The 21,095-nt window shown below is 42.9% G+C and overlaps 1 protein-coding gene across 1 annotated transcript in view; it reads left to right on the top strand.

Moving 5' to 3' along the window:
* rnf220a (ring finger protein 220a) overlaps positions 1–21,095 on the top strand; it is a 162,435-nt gene that overhangs the window by 80,753 nt on the left and 60,587 nt on the right. The gene's annotated exons all lie outside the window — the stretch shown is intronic.

Genomic DNA, 21,095 nt, shown 5'->3' with positions numbered 1-21,095 from the left:
TAATCTTGTCTATTACAAAAGACAAAACACCCAAATGTTTCTCCAGAGCATTACCAGATGGTTGCTCGTGTGTGTGTGTCGGTAATTCTAACCTAACAAGACACCTGTCGCTGTTTACCGTCTGCTCCTCTCTTGTTTTTTCCTCTCATTACTGAATACCACCACACACAGTATCCTGTTCTCACACACACGATTTGTCTGTGACACAGGGAAGCAGTCATTCTGCTCTGACACAACAACATGGACTGACCCTTGACCTTTCCACAGAGATCATTTACTTCCTGTTCCCTCCTAAACGGAGCAGGTATAGGGTAAATGAGATCACCGGGGTCACAGTGGATATTTTGTTGAGCTGCTGCCAAACTACACTGCTAATTAGTGTAGCTGCTAACTTGTAGCTTCCCTTCAGCTCTTCAATAGAAGTGGTGCCAGCAATGAGCTTTTCATCTCTTTTGTCTTGTGTTTAAAATGATTACAATGAAATAGTCATACTCATTGCTTACTTGCATCTCCAGGTTTTTATACTCACTAGGTAGACCTTGTCTTTACCATCACATAAATACTTTGTTTTAGAGGACTAGAGCAGATTTGAATGAGTTACCACCCCTGATGTGGCCTTTTACCATGAACATGACTTCATCTTGATATGTCAGATGCATCTCTTGTTATTACATTTTCAAATAAGGATGCTGCTCTAATGTAAGAAATTTGATCATGGAATATGACAGAGGTATACTGTTGTTCATTTTACATTTGCATTCTGAGATTGCAGCAATCTGTGGTGTTCAGTTTGAAACCTAAAGGTGTCCTCCTCACCCTCCAGCTCCCCCAGTGACCTTGAGTCCACCTTGTTGTCCATTCACCAAACTGGGCTTTAATTCTGTAGGCTGGGGCGACCAAACGGAAATAAAAAGCCCATTATGCGTTGCCCGCGGCGGGGGCTTGTTGACTGGCTTTTATTACAGCGGGGAATGAGAGCGCTTCATGCCTTCATTTAGGACCCCGAGCACCCAGTGCTGACAGTTCTGTGACAGTACTGGTCCCTGTGGCACCGCTAAAAGAGATTGTGACAGAACATGTGTGTGTGTGTGTGTGTGTATGTAGAATATTGTCTGTGTCCTGGCTGTCTGTGGTCCAGCCTGGCATAGAGGGACTTGCCTGTATAAACGCCCTCATAAAGCTGACAGCTAGACATATGTATGGATCCCCCATTAAAATTTTACTACAAATCACTACGGATGGCCTGCCCAGCTACTAGCTGGCTCGCGACTGCCACGAAACATATTGCACAGCGTGTGCACACAAAATATGCATACATGCACAAAACCCACTCAGTAATGCAGCTTTTAGGAGCTAAGAAACCCAATATTTCCCCAAGTTGTTGGTAGAGACCAAAACAGAGCTAAAAGAAGAGTGAAAACTCATCAGGGACCTAAAACCATGAATACATGTTAATGTTGCTATTTGTCTGCTGGGTTTATAGAAAGGTGATTTGCTAAAACGGTTGGTATCATGATCAAATATAAGCGTTGTGTTTTTTCTGTTGCCTCATAGTTATTACAACCTCAAATAATGCTGCTTTAATATACTTTTATAGCTGAATAAAAAAAAGGAGAAAATGCGGTGTTAGACAATAATATAGATAGAGATTACAAAGGGACTGCTCAGGAACTGAAACGCTGATTGGCCTAAATAGCAAGTACATTGGTTTGTCTATTATATTCCAGGAGTTATTTTCAAGGGCTTATCCATGTTTGCAAGAACCAATTGCTGGCAGGTCCATGGTGTCCCTCTCTCATTTGGACTGTGCTGTCCTCTTGTCATAGCAGTGTTGTATTTTATTTGGTGCCATTAAATCAATTAAGGTTATTAGTGGTTTGATTTGTCAACCTTGCCAAAAATATCTCTGACATATATTTCAAGGTCTGCAGTGTACAGTATTATTCTTGCCGGGTCATTAAAAAATGAGGTTAATCAGTGGAGATGCACAGCTGAAAGGGGGTAAACCTGTTCTCCCTGCTTCATAGCAGCATTATGTCTTTCCTTTCTAGCACAGTGGATCTAGGTAAAGTTCATCAAGGGGTTGGCAGACTCATAAAAGTCTATGTTGCGTATCTTAGGACCTTCCACGTTGTGTTATCAGCTGAAGAGTCAAAAGGAAGGGACGGAGGAGGAGGGGCAAGCAGGGAAATATTGTGAGAAAAAAACGGTAGAGGACTTAGGATAAGTGTGGAATGTCAGGTTCCCTCTGCTGATAAACTAGATCCTCGAGTGTCCCCTTCACAGAGGACACGTTTCGGAGGCTCAACCTTTGTGTGCATGCGCATGGTTCTGATGGTGGTGTTTAAGTTCTTTAATTGTCCTAAATAAATTAGAAATGTAGAACGTGTCTTTTAGTGGGCCAGGAGGGACGATATGCCCTCATAAAACTTTGATGAGCTGGTGATGAGCCCACGTTTGTTATATGAAAATGTCACCGATTATTACCATTGAGAACAGAATGGAGGACGCAGACCTCTTCAGCTGTCACCTGCCAAATTGTAATGAAATATCATCTGTTTATTTTCCTTCCAGTTCGAAACAACAAAATCAGATTTCAGACATGACCTGTGGGAGTTTACCCAGAGTTTGCTTTTCACACATATGCAACACAGGGGGAGGTTTTCTACACAAACGTGTTCCCAACAGCAAACTATCCCTCACAGCAGAATCCCCTGCTGTGTTCTCACATCGTTATACTAGGAGGTCAGGCGGAGAAGGCTCGCAGAGACTGTGCAGCGTCTCTCACGGACATTTGTGTTCACACACGCTCCTCCTCCAGAGTAAATAAGGAGGTACTGCAGAGTTCAGTGCACGTCTGAAAGCAGCTAAAGAGAGACAAAGTCCCCCTTCCTTCAGTCTTCCGCCAATTTTTTCTTCTTACCCCAATTTCTCCTCAGCCTCCAGTACAGCTCCTAAAGTTTCTCTCAGTGTCCGGCCCTGCATGTGCTGTGACGGCCTCCTTATATGCCTCCCTAATGCCTCTGTTAGTTATGATGTGACAGGCAGCGTGTGTCAAACGGCTGTGTTTGGAGTAAATAAACACATCGTTGGGGAGGTCACAGAGGCAAAGGTGAAACGGCGGTTGCAATCGATACCCCCGGGTTGTGTATATGTGCGGGTGGGCAGGTGTAAGCAAAGCGCCCCTCCTCCCTCGGTCTCCCTCTCTGTCTTGCTAACTCCGTTACCCCACTTGTTAGCCGGTGAAGGGTGACCCCACACACTCTCTCAAATGCACCTGACTAATGGGCTGTAATGAGAGGCGACCTGAGAGGGAAGCTACTTTAGTGCGCAGCCCAGGGGACTCTGGACTTTGCAGTGTGTGCGTGTGCGCGTGTGTATGCATGTTCATAGGTCGTTTGGTGTGTGTGCACGTCTGCATGTGTGTGTGTATAGGTGCACTGAGGGTGACCCTGTTGCAACACCGACGTGTATGTCCTAATGTCATTAGCTGAGGGCAGTGGGAGGTCAGGCGGGTGTACGTAGCGCATCCTCACTTACAGTACAACCCAAAGGGTGTTCTACAGGAGCTGTCGACCTCAGGCATTTTCCTTGTTATCACAAATAATCGCCTGCAATTCTTTGAGCTAAGTATGGATTCTAAGGTGCAACAACAGTTTATCTCTCTGGATCAAATATATGTGGAAGAAAAGAAAAAATTTAATCACTTCGAGCATTTGGTCAAAGGAAATAGTTGAACGATTTTGTGCGTCACTTGTTTCATCTTTTGGTCTTAAGACATTAGTGAACGGGGTGAAAAATACTCATTGAGTTAAACACTGTAGATCGTTTAATGGAGTGTTTGACAAAAAAACTTTCAGTTTTAAAGCCAAATTAATTCAAAAATAGAAAAGATTAAAAATGAGACCAATATCTGAGCCGATCAGGTTCTCGTCTGTCAACAACTTTTTGACAAAAACAAAACCCAAATATGCACAGAACGAATAGTATCTGTCTAAACTCACAACTTTGTGAGAAAAGTTGTAGACAAAAGTTATTAAAAGTTTTTATTTAATCTGGTACATTGGTCTAAACTGGGCACAAGTTTGAACCTCATGGAGAAATGGTAGAAGCAAATTGATTGCCCTAGAGTACCAGAGGAGAAGAGACACAAATCTTCTTCAGCATCCATATATCCATTTGTGATCTCCAAATAGTAACCACTGATTACAGCCTGTCCGTCAGTGTAATGCCTCATGATTAGATCACCTACAGTATGTGTTGCCCAGACATGACCACCGATCCCGACTCACTTTTCCTCCCTCTTTCTCTCCCTGTCCGTCACCCTCCCTCAGTCGATAAGCCTCTATTCTCCTCTCCTCGCTGATATGATCGGTGTCTTCAGAAGCACTCAGGCCACTTTTACATCAACCGCTAACTAGTGTTCCAGGCAGTTTGCAGCTATCAGGGAATATCACGCGAGGTTGTCTGCCTACGTAAGTGTGTAGCTGGCCTCATGCGTGTGTGTGCGTGCGGGCGACTCCTCTCGTCCATCTAGCTGTCGGCGTCTATCGACCAGGGCCATCATGCATGTTTTGGCCGGAGCGAGGCCACAGATGCTGCAGGGCTTTTAGGTGCCCATTGTTTGTTGTGAATGGCAACAGAAACAAAATTGGTCTCATTCTGATCTTATTGTGGGTAACCCTACCTTCTTCTGTGGCCAGGGGAGGCAAAAACCAATCCTAATTCACTTACCCCACCCCAACATTGGCTTTTCTAATGCTTTTTGAAGGATGAAAATATGGCAACATGCAATAAATGTCCACAGTACAGAGGTCTTAAAAGCAAGAGGGGGAGACAAATAGATGGGCAGATACGTGGAAGGGTGGGTGGATAAACAAATAGTCCCTCTATCCCTTTGTTTCTTTCTTCCCTACTTCTTGACCTTTCTGTTTTATCTCCTTCCCAAATATGAATTTTCTTTCCTTTCCTTTCCTCCTGTGATGAAACCAGAGCATTAGTGAGGCATCGTGATTGGTTTGTAGTCCATCACTGAGCCACATTGATAGGGCTGTTTAAGGGGAGTACACCTAGATACCACTTTATTTAATACATGGGGACAAACCCTGAAGCTCTTGCTTTAACCTCATTCAGCATGAACACACACACATACATGGACATAGAGGTATACGGAACTGGTATAGCTACACACAAACTTGAGACTTGTTCGACAGCAACCTTATTGTACCCCCGTGGTAATACAATAATCCTTTATGATCACAAATAATTTCTGGGATATATATCCTCCTTTTTTACACACCATAATCCATTTTCCCCCAATTAACATTTAAACCAAGATACACTTCCCTTGTTCCATCTCCGATATTTGTTTATTTTATTGGTTAGAACACACATCAGGTCTTGTCTGCCCAGGCTCCTTGACAGAATAAGCCCTCCACTCTCCAGCCAGCAGCGTGCATCCAATCCTCCCAGACCAAAGCTCTGGAGAGAAAGACGATCTGCCCACAGCGGCCGACCCTGCCCTCTCATCTGCCCTTCACACAAACACGTACGCACGCACACACACATGCACAGCCTTGCCCTCTCCTCTGCCCCCCGCACACCCGCCGTAATGATGTCTGTTGACCTCTAACACAAAGGCTGCCCTGGAAGATTAGTTTACAAGTGGCCCTGGGACTCTGGGTTTCAAATCTTAACCCCTACAATTTTCTGCATTGATTATGAATACTTGTTTTCTCCTGTGTGGTCGTGCCACCTTTGTCAGGACGGCTAGCGAGTGATGCCATTCACTGCTTTGTCCACAGATCTATGTGTTTTGAATTACATGGCAGACATTGTACTGGTATGAAGAAATAATTAAGTAAAAGTAGCCAAAAAAGAGAAATTACTAAGCTTTATTAACGAGCTTTTGGAAGCTTCCATCTTTATTTCGCGTTTTAAATGAGCAGATGGAGTTTGCCTGGTTGGGATATAACATGAGCATAAGAATGGAGCTAACTTTATTCACTGATGAAAACCAAGTCGTTCAGTTAAAAACTGAGGAAAAACCTAATAAGTGGACCTTTACCAAAGGTCTTTACTTATTATTAAATATAGTTTTAACAACTATAAGAGCAGTGGGATAGGTCAGAAAACTTGATAGTATATGGACATTAAGTTACATGCAGTATATGTTTTTGATAGATTCCTGTTTATAAGTTTGGAATACATTTTCAAAGATCATAAGGATTACACATTTGCTTCCAATTTTTATTACTGTTAAAGCTTTATAACCTTCATCCTCCCTTACCCCACAGGTTAAATGGGATCAGACTTACATAACACTTACAAGCTGAAATGTGTGTGTACACACACACACACACACACACACCCCTACAATAAAACATAAGTACCACCAATCCCTAAATGCCTTGTCTGTCACCTCAAACCAATATATGCACGCACGCAGACACACACACACACACACACACACTCAGACGTCAGCGATGATAAGTGGCAAGTGAGTAATAGCCTAGCTCTCTGGCAGCCAGCTGCTAGGCCTACTGTTTACATGCCAACTGATTACCCTAATTTCAAACGCATGCATGGCAGCTAGGCTGATAAATAGTCCCCTCCACCACCATCACCCTCTATTTCCCTATTGTGAGCCACTGCAGGCTAGTCAGCCAGTTGGACCCATAATACCTTTTTGATTATTCAATAAATAACCCATAATTCGACATTGATTGGGGCTGCGAATGGGCTTTGTGGGGAGGACGGATTGGTTAGGTGGTTGAAAGGGTGGGGCGGGTGGGAGGGTATCGACCAGTGGTGGTCATTGCTTCGATGACCACTGGTCGTTGGGGGTCACTGAATGTTTGAATACACACAAACAGGCAGGGGCACATTTGTGTAGTAGCACACACCACTGCCTCTCCCCTAATGTAATTAGGATAAGGGTCATTAGTTCAGCCTCATTGCTTATTGTCCAAACAGAGATGTCCGAGACTAATGGAAGCTACTTAATAATTCGGGTGAAAGATGAGAAACAATGAGACAGTGTAGATGTACTTTTTGTAACCATTCTCCTTGTTGTTATTTAACACAGCCTTCATGGCTGCAAACATTGCTGGAATGTCTCTGTCCACATTTAAATAATGACATGTTAGTTCGTTACAAAGCTGGAGCACTCAGCAGAAAGCAGCCGGTCAAGTGATCCTGACAGTTGGCAGCTTGACACTGATTTTAACCACCAGTATTTGGTCACATTTGTTGGCCTTAGGCCCATTATGTTAACCACCTTGATGAACATTGATTGTCTAATTCTTATCTCTGCTTCCGGCAATATGACCTCACTTCATTGCTTCAAAAATTTGCCAATGTATCTCGGCCCCAAATTATCCCCACTGCTGTTGGCGAGTGCCTCACTGTGACATGGTTAGTATGGACCGTATTGAAACCTGCCCCCAAATGGATTATTCCTTTCTCCTAAGTAGGATGGATTTTATGGTGCTTGCCTGATCACTATCTGAAACCCACTAATCGTTTGTCTCTCTCTCCCTCTGTGTATGCGCGTGTGCGTGTATGTGTGTGTAAACCCCCCCGCTGCCTTGATGTTGCCATTGAAGTGGCCCTGGCGTTGTACTTATTGGAGTTCCCTGATGTTAGATATTGGAATATTGATCTCGAAGAATGTTTAGCTTTCACTCTTCTCTGGTTTCATTTATATGCTCACACAGCTGACGCCCGCTTCACACAGCAGTACAAGCTGCAGATGTGGCAGTACATGAGGGACCTAGATCAAATCAAACTCTCAATCAATGCTGGAGGGGGGGAAAAAACCTGAGTAAAAGATTTGGGTTTCAGAGGGATTCCACACACAACACCATGCATATCTGAGGGGGGCTGGAGCCAGATCAAACAAACAACAATCAATTGTGTTAGAAAAAGTCGTTGGTTATAAATAAACTATGCAAATTAGATGACATTGTCTTCATTTTATTCTATTTAAAATGGAGATGGATAAATTGGTTCAGACCATCAGGTCATCGTTTATCGTCTCACACTTAAACCTGAGTGGTTCAGTTTGATTAGGCCCTGCAGGACAGCAGGTACCCTTTGTTCTGTGGGAAGTTCCATTATGCCATGAGTTGGCATTACAGGTCAGAACACACACACACCCACACACACACACCTACCTACACACAAACACACACACACTCCAGTGTCTCCAGAGCAGACTCATGCAGTCATCACCACTTAACGGGCAGCTTATGACTTCAAAAGGAAAATAGCGAGCAGCAGCCCTCCACGTTTCAGAGACACCGACCGACTGAGCGAGTCTCACTTTAACAACAGTTGCATTACAGCGCGATGTCGGTTTCCTATTAAATACCTTCTCCCAATTACCCATTATTTCCCCCTATAAACCCACTGCAGACTGCACTGAAAGGCTGTTTCATCCCGCCGTCACCCCTGCGTCCTACGGTTGCGGAACTAGATGCAACTGGGAGAAGAAAAGAGAGCGAGAGGGTAAGAAGAGGGGGAGAGAGGGGAAAGAAAAGGTAATTTAATGAAGTGAAACGTTTGATGCTGTAAATAAAAAGCAGGCTGGTCGTGGGTGAGAGGCGGAGGCTAATGGACTTTGTTGGATGGTAGGTGTGGAGCTGCTGATCTTTAAAAAGCCTAAATAAAAAAGAAGTGAACTTCTCAGAAACAATGCCAAGAAAACCAGCAGCCCCCTTGTGCTGGATCCCTCGCCTGGGGCATTTACTCACTGGTGGGGCTTATTATGCAATTACAGCAAGGTAGAAAGCACCGCCAACCCCCTCATCTGAGTGTGTGGGTTTATGGTTATGTGTGTTTGTATCTAAGTATGTCTGCGTCTTACATACTTTTATACTATTATAGTTTTAATTTCAGCAAACCACTGCTGAGTTAGGTTTGTAGAAGAGAAGCCTAAAAAAGAAAAGAAAAGGAAACCAATATAATGCAGCAGAGAATGAGAAATGACGAGAAAATGAACGGAAAAAAAGACAGCACAGGAGGACTCGAGAAGTTAAAAGATGGGATAAGAGAAAGTAAAATCAGGAAATTTGTTTGGAGAAAACGGGGACTGACAAGAAAGGGAAACAGAAGGCATGAATAAAAGAAAAGGCACGAGTAGTTAAAGGGGAAAAGGAAGGAAGGAGGAAAGCAAAGAAATGAGAACACACGATTATGAAGGTTAAACAATGGCAGTGGTCATTATGCTTCACTTTCAATGAGAGGGAGGAGAGAAATCACCCCCCATTTATAATTCATATCCTCAATTACCACTAATAAAGTGGCATGAATGGGGCCAGCCCAGGGAATGGTGCAGGCACAATTACATGTAGTATTGCCTGGCATTAACATTTTCTATTTGAACATTTTTCAGCCTCAATTTCTCTTGGAGTTAATAAGAGCGATGATCCCTCCTTGACTTTTTCATGAAATTATTGTTCGGTTATAATATTCCAATCTATTAGCCCCCCCCTCTCAGTAATGTATTCTACCATTTAATAGCCTGACCTGACTGTACAGAGAGATGGAAAGAGAGAGAGAGGAAGAGAAAGACCATGACATTGATGAGAGGAGTGGGTCTTGTCGTTTTGACCGCAGTGGGGGTGAGACAAAGGTCTGATATATCCCATACAGCGTTTGAAATGAGGTCCCTCACGAGGCCGTGCCTATCATCTGAAAACCTTTCCATAGCTGCGCTGCCGTTTTTCAACACATGTTTGGGAACCGCTGAAGGGCCGATTTGAAATCTTACCATGTTGCTGCAAGCAACTCGGTCGGCCGAGTTTCTGTTGAGGAAATAATTGATATATATATTGTATATGATGTAGACATGACTGCAGACGGACCATTGACCAACTCAACCGAACAGCCTTTCTATCCCAGGCCAACCTTTCCTAGGATTGAAATCTTGGATAGGTTAGCCCGTGAAGGATACACCCATTAGAGCCTTTGTTGCTTGGGGATTAAAGGACACATTTGGAGGAACCATCGAAATGAGACTTAGTCCACCACCTTCAGGCAACCTGTCTTCAGCAGCCCCTGATGGGGACACAGCTATAGTATCATATATCTTAGCTACAACCCAATTTGCTACACACTAGGTGTACTTCATTCCATCGCTTTTCTACCTCTTATCTGATGTTCTTGCTGCTACCCTACTCAAAATATATCACATCAACATCATTGAGTGAGACATATATCATGACCAAACAACTAGAAGTTTTAATTGTATTAGAATTGCTAGCAGTGCTTGAGCATTAAAGCTATAACAAGTAGTAAAAAGATATCGGCACGCATAATGCCATATTCCTGCAGGCCACAGTAACTCTGTAAACTCCGATGTTGGTGAAATCAAAAAGGAACGTAAAGTATAATCTAACCCAGAGACACGTATAAAAAACATCAAAGCTACAAGCTACATGCATTGTGTTGCATTATTATGCCGGTGGTCGCTGCAGTATGGAGCCACGTGCCCGATCCCCTGGCTGGTCTAATGGGCCTGTGTACTCCACCTTTCCTTTCCTGCTCTTTCACTGCCTCCCTCCCTCTATCCCTCCTTCATCCTCCCACATAAAATGGCAAAAGTATTCAGCAAACCTGCCTGCCCGCTTTTATATAAAATAACAAAGTGTTCAAAGCTTGTAAAACACTGCAGGACTGACAGTTTAGCAGACTCCCCACAGACTAGAAACGTCTATTGTGGAGTCAGCAGCAAGGAACCGAAGAATATAGAATAAAATAGAATAGGATAAAATGAAATAGAATAGAATAAAAACGGATCAACTAAGAGCTACAACTATGGTATAGCGATTTTTGCCATCGCACTCTTAAGTAACACACACACACACACACATACACACACAGATGGGGAAAGAAGGGGACTGACTGAAACACCCTCTCTTGCTTGCCTTTTATTTTCTGACATACAAAAATTACCCACATAACACATACACACACATTGTCTCACACTGTAACACGCACACAGACACACGCACACCATGTGGCTAGCTGAGAGCCAGCTGTTCCTTTCCACTTCACATCACTATGGGCTAACGACTGCTAATCCCCCATAGCTTTCCCCTCAAAGGAACGAAGGCACCAGCCATGATCTAACTCCTATTGAATTCCAATTACCCTCCACCGGGATTTCACAATAAGAGTCCCCCCTATCACCACCACCTCCACCAATAAGAGCCACCCATCCCGGCGATAAAGTAACAACAAGAGCACATGTTACATTTTATTCATTTGTTATTAATGTTTATGGTTTGAATTCAGTTATACTAAGACGCCAGAGCGGTTACTTGACTCCAACAAAGCTGAAGTGAAGCTGAATTTTTCCCCCACATAGCAACAGTTGCATCCTTGGCTGGAATTGTCCACCCCTTTCTTTTTACCAGGGAAGATTTGCCCCTCACTGCCAGGCAGGCTGCCTTGTAAAAGACCAGCATCAATGAATGGAGGCCCAGCGGGGAGCCTGGCAAGCGCACACTACTAAAACCCTCCCCTCCCGTCAAGAACACATAGTACACACCCTCCCTTGCCTCCTTCCATCTCCTGCTTCTCTTCTGCACTCTTGCTCTTTCAGTCCTAGTTATTAACTTTATAGGCATGAATCAGGAATGTAAATCCCTAATGAACAGCCCATTCAGACAATAACAGGATGATAAATTGCATGGTTTGAAAACATGTACACACTATGGTCTGCAACCATCAATATCTATATAATAATGGGCAGCAGTTTCCAAAACCTAAGGACTTGTAGTGGTCCACGTTCCCCAACATATTTGGTTTAATTTTGCCCCATGAAACCCTAAATTCCAGTCTTTCAGAGAACAACACTGGGCAATAAAACAGTGGGTGGCTCCCTATAGGGATGGAGGGCGATGGGATTCCTGGTAAAGTCTGAGACAAAATGCTGCTATGGTTACAGCGGGTGGGACGGGACCAAAGACAGCTAGACAACAACTGAGAATCAGTCATGTACGTAATGTACAGAGTAATATGAGCAGTTCCCAAATCACAAGGGTTTACCAATAATGTCAGTCCCTCAACTTGGTAGCTGCCTATATTGCAAATAGATTTTTAACAAACTGTTTGTAGCGCCTCTCAAAATACGACACCAAGCAGATGGCCTGATCAGTGTGTACACCACAACTCCCACTTCCTTTAAAACACAAATGATGTGCCATGAATATCCTCTCTCTGGTAATAACAAATAGGAAAACAAATCAGAATAGACAGCCGTGATACACACAAACTTCTTTTTGAAAATTCAGTTTACATGACAGTTCACATGACAACATTAACTTAAGTGTTTGCCAAAAGCATAACATCATTCGGTTTAGACCAGTAACTGCCATGATCATCATCGTATGGGTGATTATTCAATATGACACCACGGCTGCCAATGACTCTGAGGTGGGAGAGTGAAATAGCAGAAAATAATGTGTCTGGTGCAACTGGGATAGAAGCTAAAGGTCAAAACGAGTTTGTGTGGCGCTCTCACTGTGGTATTGGCACTCCGGTTTTTTCCCCTTCTTAAAATGTCCTCATTCACACTTTAATGTATTTTATATGATTACATTATTATGGAGAGATCGAGTCACGGCATCATTCATTACCACGCACAGATCCAAATAGGATGCAGGGAGACTTAGCAACAGAGTGTATTCCAAATACAATGATTAAATTTGAGTTTTTCATGCTCAGACAGTTTGGTATATTCTGACCTTTTGAATCTGGATATGAGCATGACTCAAATGCTGTTTGCAGCACAGCTAAATATGTTCACCAAGCTACTGTTTAACTTAATAGTCTTAGCCAAACCAGCATTATGCAACGGATTATATCAACTTACTTATCGTTTTTGGTGGCACACATGTTACAGGCATACGGGCGCCTCTTTTAGTCCCACTCTCCAAACACCTGTAACCATGTTACTAGTGAGCAAATACAATCTGCTGCAATAAGTACACAATTGAATGTAGGTTGGTCAATTAAACTGCTGCAATCAGGCCCAGTAAATTCAACAATAATCCCCTATTTTTGATCAGTTCGGAATATTTTGACGTCATTAAACTGGCATTCATCTGCTATAGTCTGGAGGAAAATTAAAAAATTCGAGGAGTAGTTTTCTGCATTCTTTACAGCGACAACCGAGGATCATTAAGTGTTTCATTTTGGTGAATGGACAATGGAACCGGAGCTCTGGTTAGGTAATTGATAGGTTGTGTTTTCTGTTCACAATAACCACTGAACCGCGACGACTCGGAGGCCAAAAGAATGAATCACCACCGACTGGCTTGAGAGTCCGCTTTTGCAAATGTTACATCGTGTTGCATTAAAATATTTGAGATACATTTAAAAAACACTTGGAAAGCAAAAGCTATACATTTCCCTTAACTTTTGGTTAATATTTCTGTCCCCTTTCTTTCTTGTTCTTCTTCCTACTTTCCTTACATTTCCTTCCCTTCATAGCTCTTTTACAATCCCTCACAGAAGATATCATTTTGGGTCCGGTCTAACAGTTAGCATCAATCCCTATATCTGACATTTATTCATTTAAAGCAGGCGTCACGCAAAGGAATTGGAGCATAGAAAGAGTGTTTCTTTGTTTTCATAATGACTTTTCAAAGGTTGTACATGGAGGTTAGCAATGTTTAGTCCAAACCACTCCAGTTTTCCTTTGTTCCGCGCATGCAACACGTCAGTTAGAAACCACAAAGGTGAAAAGTCAGGAAAATCCGTGACAACTGTTTCTCACTCACATTTTCCCAGAGGCAAATACACTGTAGACATTGGGCTCCTCACCCATGAGAGTTTGGATGTTGATGTTTTTTTCCCCCTCTCCATGTTCTTGGTAATATATCTGAGGTTTTACAGGCCCCCTTCTCTCAGTCCAGCTGTTAAACGAGACTCATAGAAGTCGGAGTCGATCTCGCAACAATCACAGCTCAACAGGAAAGTGAGGAGATTCGCCGCCATGCCAGAGCTCCAATCAGAGGAGACTGAGCCTTAAATGTCACAGCAAATTGGACATTAGGGTGCTTTGCTTGTTATGACTCGAATGGAAGAAAAAAAACATGAGCGGGACATTGTTTGGTTAATTTCCGTTTCTTCTGTGAGTAAGTGTGCGTATGTGCATGTATACCGTGGCCATCTATCCTCTCAGACATGTTTAATAGGTCTTTGGCTGCGTTGACCGAGGGTGTAAATGTGTCATACTTTATTAAAAATCCCAAAGAAGAGGTCTAACATTAATCACCGGCTCTTGTTTATGAAAGTCATAAATGTTTCACTGAGTGCTTTATTGTTGGCCGTCAGGTTTGGAGAAGCATAGAGGGCCCTTAGCATGTGAGTGTGTGTGTTCAGTCCACCCCTGCATCATTAAAGCACCGCGGAACCCATGAGATATTCTCTCTCTCTCTTCCTTCCCTCTTGCTCTTTCTCTCTCTCAGGCTTTTTGCCATGTTGTCAGAAAGTATGACATCACCGTGCCCTTTGACCCACATAGTCAGGAGAGCGCTGATTGGATGATTGGCTTACAGAGGACATCCACATTGACTCCAAACTCAATTCTGCTGATGTCAGGAGCTATTACAACTGACGACATGCACACACAGATAGGACAGGAAAGTGTGTGTGTGCAAGTGTGTGTCTGTGTGTACAGTGTTTGTCCATGGGTGCTGGTGTGTGCAGTCATGTCCAGGGTTATATAGGTCAAATGTCTGATTCCCTGCTGAAATACCAGGCGAAATGTCAAAGTCTGCCTCTGAGCAATCCCTCAGATCAATAGTTCAATTGGACATAAATCCAATACTCTATTCAAAGGGCCAACATGTTAGATCACGAGCCAGCCTCCGTCCGAGCTGCTTTAACCATACCTTGCTTGAAACAATACCATAGCATAAGAATTGTGGAGCTCATTCATCCTACGCAGGAATTTGTAGTTGTTATTACATGAGTAAGGTTTGTGTTAATGGTTTTTTGAAGGTTTTTTGGTGCAGTAACACCAAAATCAATGGTTTCTGGGAAGATCACTGGTTCCAGAGCTTTATGTTAATAGGAGTATTTAGCACACTCCGCTTTTCATATCCTGTATATACCTTTACCACAGTAGACATGTCTTTAGACTCTGTATCAGAACCAAGGGTGACAGTTTAGAGTAAGAGCACAATATTTGAAAGCAACCTGGTTTTATTTAAAATGAGAACCTCAGTGACATGCTCCATGCTTTTTAATAATCTCAGATGAGTGCTGAACTTTCATTTTCCATCTACAAGATGAGAACTACATCCTATGGACGCATTATGGAGCTATAAGATGACAATGACATGGCTCAAAGGTTCAGATAGGGAATCTGTAATAGCAGTTCCCTCTCCGCCGTTAGGATTTCTGTTGAGTCAATGTCCCTTGGAAGCTTGTCTCAGCTTCTCACTGTGAATAGACTATAACATAGAGTAGATGTGTGTTGTGGAGCTGCACAGTGAAAAGTCATCTCTGTGCAATCATCGCTGCTCTTTTAGCTTTTCCCCCAAAGTCCCACGTCAGAGGCATAAAAGTCATAACAATACTTCTAAAAAGACAATGGTTCGCTGTGTCTGCGTTACCCGTGACATCACGACAAATCATAAATTCAAAGAGCCCCCCCCCCCCCCTCCCGTGCTCGTCCCCCTCCTAGTTAAGTGTGGAATAATGTCATCTTAATGATTATTTTTTTGCGGCATGCCATAACAGCATAATTCAGAGAGGGCGTAATGATTTTTTATGCCCCTGACATATTGTTTTGCGGGGAGTGACATAAAAGCACGGTGACATGTGGCATTTTGGGAAAGGTCAGGCGCTCCGTCTCGGCCGCCCGTCCATCTTCATAACGTCGCCACTTGTCATATGGAAACTGGCATCACCAATCGTTGTCTCTCCCTTGTCGCCGGCTGCCGCTCTTATCCTCTTATATCCAAACTCTCTTCTTGTTTCCGTCTGCCCCCTTTTATCATCGCAGACCCCTCTTTCATTTTCCGTTGCCGTTTTTTTCCGTCACGCCATATCTCATGTTTAGTCTATAAGACAAGACTTTTTTTTCTTGTCATGGAGAAAATTATCACCGTAGGGAATAGGACACAGGATTTACACACACGCACACACACAGAAGCGAACACACACATACGCAACGCCTTGGGGGTTCTGCGGGGGTCCGGGGTCCGCATGTCAGCACCAGCTGTGAGGGCCGTGGTAACAGAGAGAGGGGCTAATACTAATGTGATAAATGCATCAGCTCTCGTTCCAGGCAAATCGTGTGTGTCTGTTTTTGTGTTTGCCGGTTGCTGGAGCCACAACGCGTCTGCCAAACTGATGCTCTGACAACATTTTGTCACATTTCCTCTCAAGAGGATGCCAAGCTGGTGGATGTCACGACCACAGGACATTGTTCACGAGGGATCCGAATACAAGATTGGCTGCAATCAAAATGGATAATGCAGAGCTTTAACCATTTATAGTTAGACTCACGTTGCTCTTTGAATGTAAAAATCGTTGACTGCAGAAAAGCACCAATTAATAATAAATTAATTAAAATATGTTGAACGTATGAACACATGAACAGCTGCTGTTACACTTATTTTGTGATGTTGATGCTCTTCACGGAGACCAAGTGAAAACAGCAGTCGTGTTTCAGAGGGAAAGTAGTGGTGCCTGTGTGTCCCGACTGTTGTCCAATTAAGTCATCACCTATTTTTGGCAGTTTTATCCAATTCTGTTGCTGGGTATTTTAAAACCTTACAGCTTTTACAAGATCAGCGATTCTTGAAATCAACAACCCACCCTGCATCCCCGACACTGTCCCCTCTGCTCTCCCTTTCTTCTGACTTTATCAATCCCGTCTCTCTTATTTCACCCACCATCAGTGGGAGTGGCAGCCCTGCGTCCTCCATCCTGTCCACTTCACATAACCGTTCTCTGACAACTGTGTCTTAAGGTCTTTAAATGGGCCGACACCCATGTGCGTGTTTGCGTGGGTGGCGTGTGGACTCCGTGTAGAAAATGATACAGTCCTTTGACGCACGGCGAGGAAGATTCACTACGTTGCAAGGGTGGGCATAGTCGGCCCACAGACATACACGCATGCGGATACACGCACCTAGAGTCAGATGCATGTGTGAGGACAGAGTGCCCGTGTGTGTTTGCGGGTCACACGGTGTCAGGGAGGGTGAGTGAGGTGTAATTTCTCTGCAGTAATACTCAACACTCCGGCACTGACAGCTTTAATGGTGATGGCCTTATTATAGAGAAGACGCCTCGTGTGGTGTGTGTGCGTTCGTGTGTGTGTGTGCATTGTAATGGTGATGGCCATATTATAGTGAGTGGGAGACGGCTAAAAGGCTTGGATTTATACCAGGCCAGGTTTACTGACATAAGAATAATAGGGCAGAGGAGGGTGAGGGTGTGGGTGGATGGAGGGTGGGGGTGGATTGGGTGGGGGTGAGGGCCATCTGCTGACTCTTGAAGTAGTGTGAGTGTAATCAGAGCTGGATTGTGCCAATGAGGAGAACATAGAGAATAAGCACAACTTAGAGAATAGAATAGGAACTAGATAAAAAAAAAAATGTCTGTATGTGTGTTTGTGTGTTTGTGTGTGTGCGTGCGAGCTTGCGATGTCTACTTCCAGTAAAAACAGGGTAACACGACTCCGAGGGCCTGCGGTTCATGTTATGTTGGTCTGATTTACCGTCTCACACACACATTTAACACACAAACACACATACACATACTCCCAACACCTTTCTCTCTCTCTTCTATCAGCCAATCTCCCTTTCCTTCCCCCCTTCCACCACATTGTTAGCTAACCTCCTCGTCTGTCTCGCTGTGATAATCAGAGTTATACTTCCTGTAACTACACACCGTTACAGGACGTGCACCTGCTCGGCCGTTGCACTGGAGGAAAAGTATGGCGTGCCTGGTTTCAGGAGAGATAACGGACGGCCCCTGCAGTCGCGCTGCGGCATAAATTGTCGGGTAACATGGGTTAACCTCTTCCTCGTATTACAAAACTGGGGCTGCGCTAGGCCTCGTTTGTTGGTTCCACAAAAATAAATCACTCACACGGTCCCTCTCTGCACAGCGCTATCGGTCTGCCTAAAAATATCTTTTCAAAGTGACTCTTGTAGTTGTTAGTGTTATTCAAAGTTTCAAGATTCAAAGCCTTTATTGTCATTTTAAGAAATAACTAATTATCAATGCAATTAAAATCTTATTTCTTTACGGCTATACCATCATCTCAATGCAAAAATGATTAAATATAAATAAGAAATTGAATTACGAAGATAAATAAATACAAGATAAATAATTAAAAATTCAAGTCCATTCTTATCTATTATCAAATACACCCTATACATATTGAGGTAATAATAATGAGTACACAAAGTACAAAGTGCTGCACAACAAGAAAAAGCTAATTATTAAAATACAAAGTGCTACACAACAAGAAAACAAATGTTAAATATACACAAGAACATACATGGTAATATAAATATTTATAATAGAGATAAAATACCAAAATATCCTGGTACCCCAAGAAAATTCTGTAAATATTATTTCTGAAAAAGACAGGTAGAAGGCAGACAGTTCTAACAGTTAAAGGGGATTTGAAAAGAATCATTGCGCATAGACACAATATTATATGTTACATAACCTTAAATACGTGTGTTCTAACAGTGTAATACCACAGCTATTGTTAAGTACCTGCTCTAAAACAACTCAGCAACTTAAAACCGATGATTTTCTGACCTGAGTGAACAGTATACGTGTATCTGATTGAGAGCTTAAAGGGTTCTTTATGCCGACTAAGTTCCTAACGGCGAGAGCTCTTGATCCTGAAGGATCCAGCTCTCATTTCAGTCTGTAAACAAGCCTGCTGTTGTGTGTTTATCCTGGATCACTACACCGGGCCGAAACACGGCTCCCCTGCTCCCTAAATACACGACATGTCCCTCTAAATGGGTAACTGTGAGTAACAAGCACCATTATTACTCTCCCATATTAGTATGATTTAATAAGTAGAATTTGGTGGATTGGCTCACAGCTGAGCATAACAAGCATCCTTTAATAACATGACCTTAAATATTTTTTATGAGCCCATAATCATGTCTATTTCTGGTTTGTTTTGGATCACCTTTAGGCCTCAATATGTCTACCATACTTCCTTATTAGTAGACATAATAACCTCCACATAAATTATTATTTAAGTGCATGCACATGACAGCTATTAGGAAAACATTAAAACGTTGGTTTCTCAATCATCATGCAGTTATTGTACATGAGAACAACGTGAATAGAAGTATTTCACTATAATGAGAACTTCACTCTAAATGTATTTTATGAGAAAACTTCTCGAGCAAAGCAACCTTTTTCTTCACATAAAAAAAAGATTGAATCCTGAGTGGAACCTAAATACAAAAATATATTACATATAATCAACATCACTCTCAAACATGCCATTATTGTTGCTTAAATTGAAAAAACACAGCACAAACAATGTATTTAATCTAAAAATGTTAAATATGCAGTAGTTAAGTTTGCATTGATTCCAGTCGTCTACAGTCTAACTTCAATTTGCATTCTAGTCCAGCTGTCAGTGTCAGTGGATTCAAATCAAAGGGTGTGGCTGATAGAATCACCTGTTAGGGCTGAATTCTGTTCAATAACAGGTCTTCTATTGTGCTTTTGGCAATATTTTCATATCTAGTGATCGCTTCTTGCTTTTATTCGTGGATTGTTAGATGAAGGTGTACACAATCACAAAGCCTGTTCACTATCTGCCTGCCGCTCTGCTGTGGAGGAGAGACAGTTACAAGTCCAAGGTGCAAAGTATCTATGACACACACACACATATTTACCTCTTTCAGTGTGTGTGTGTGTATGTGTGTGTGTGTGTGTGCGTGTGTGTGTGTGCAGGCACCAGCAGCAGACACAGGCCTGTCACATCCTGTGTGTGTGATAAGCCCTAATGACGACACCTTTTGACTGATTGAATTTTTTATTTGTCTGCTAACGTCTCTCAAGCTGGCATATTTTACATTGAAGATAAATAATGCTGCCTCAAGTGTGTGTGTGTGTATCTGTGTGTGTGTGTGTGTGTGTGTGTGTCTGTGTGTTTATGTCTCTCTCTTCAAAGCATGTTATATTTGCCAATTCAACTCAATAACAAGTAGCGAATGAAGATGTTTTGTTTAATGAGTGTGTGAAACACAATTGTGTGTACGTGTAAGGGTTACTACACTTAAATAGAATCATCATATTTGACCGCTACACTGCTCCCTTCAATACATTTACCTCAACCCTCCTATGTTACAGAGAGTGAAAATATGTGTGCATCACATTGAAAGTACAGTTTCCTCTGAAAAAAAGATATATTCATGAGAATAAGGGGCTGCTTGAAATATAAAATCGAATAACATAAAGCCTTCCGATAAGTAAGACGTCACTGCCTTAGCTGACCTGATCTCCTCGGGCAAGTTGTTCCAGAGCCTCGGGGCCCTGACTGTTAAAGCCCCGTCCCCTTTAGTTGAGCAGAGATCATGGAGAGCAGAACACAGAGCAATCTTAAAATCTATCCTTAAACAGACTGAACTGGTACATATATAAAACCTACTTGAGACAATTAGTCATCAACACTGTTCATGTCTTGACTGTCGCTGAAGGGGTTTCTAAAACCAGCCTTCAAGGTTTCCATCTCTGGCACACCTGAGAAACAGCAGCTCTTTTATGGCAGTGAAACTCTGAAAGGACAGTGTACTCCTGCATGTCTGCACCAGTGTGGTATGATCTCAGCGTTCCCTGTCCACATCCACCCTCTTGCCCCCGCTGTCCTCTAATCTTGTTTGTCGTAGAGAGAGAACTAGAGCTTCCCGGGCGAGGTGTGTTAGCCACTAATGAATTTACTGCCTGATAAGAAGGGTGCCCGTGCAGATACAACTCACTGCCGTCATAAAACGCTGGAATAAAAACCTACGTAATTAACCTTTACTAGCTGTGTGCATAGGTGGTGCCGCCTGACGTGGAGCGTACGTGCCGGT

The sequence above is a fragment of the Pleuronectes platessa genome, chromosome 13 (assembly GCF_947347685.1).
Source record: "Pleuronectes platessa chromosome 13, fPlePla1.1, whole genome shotgun sequence".
NCBI classification, from domain to species: Eukaryota; Metazoa; Chordata; class Actinopteri; order Pleuronectiformes; family Pleuronectidae; genus Pleuronectes; species Pleuronectes platessa.
This window is presented reverse-complemented; position numbering and strand designations above follow the sequence as displayed.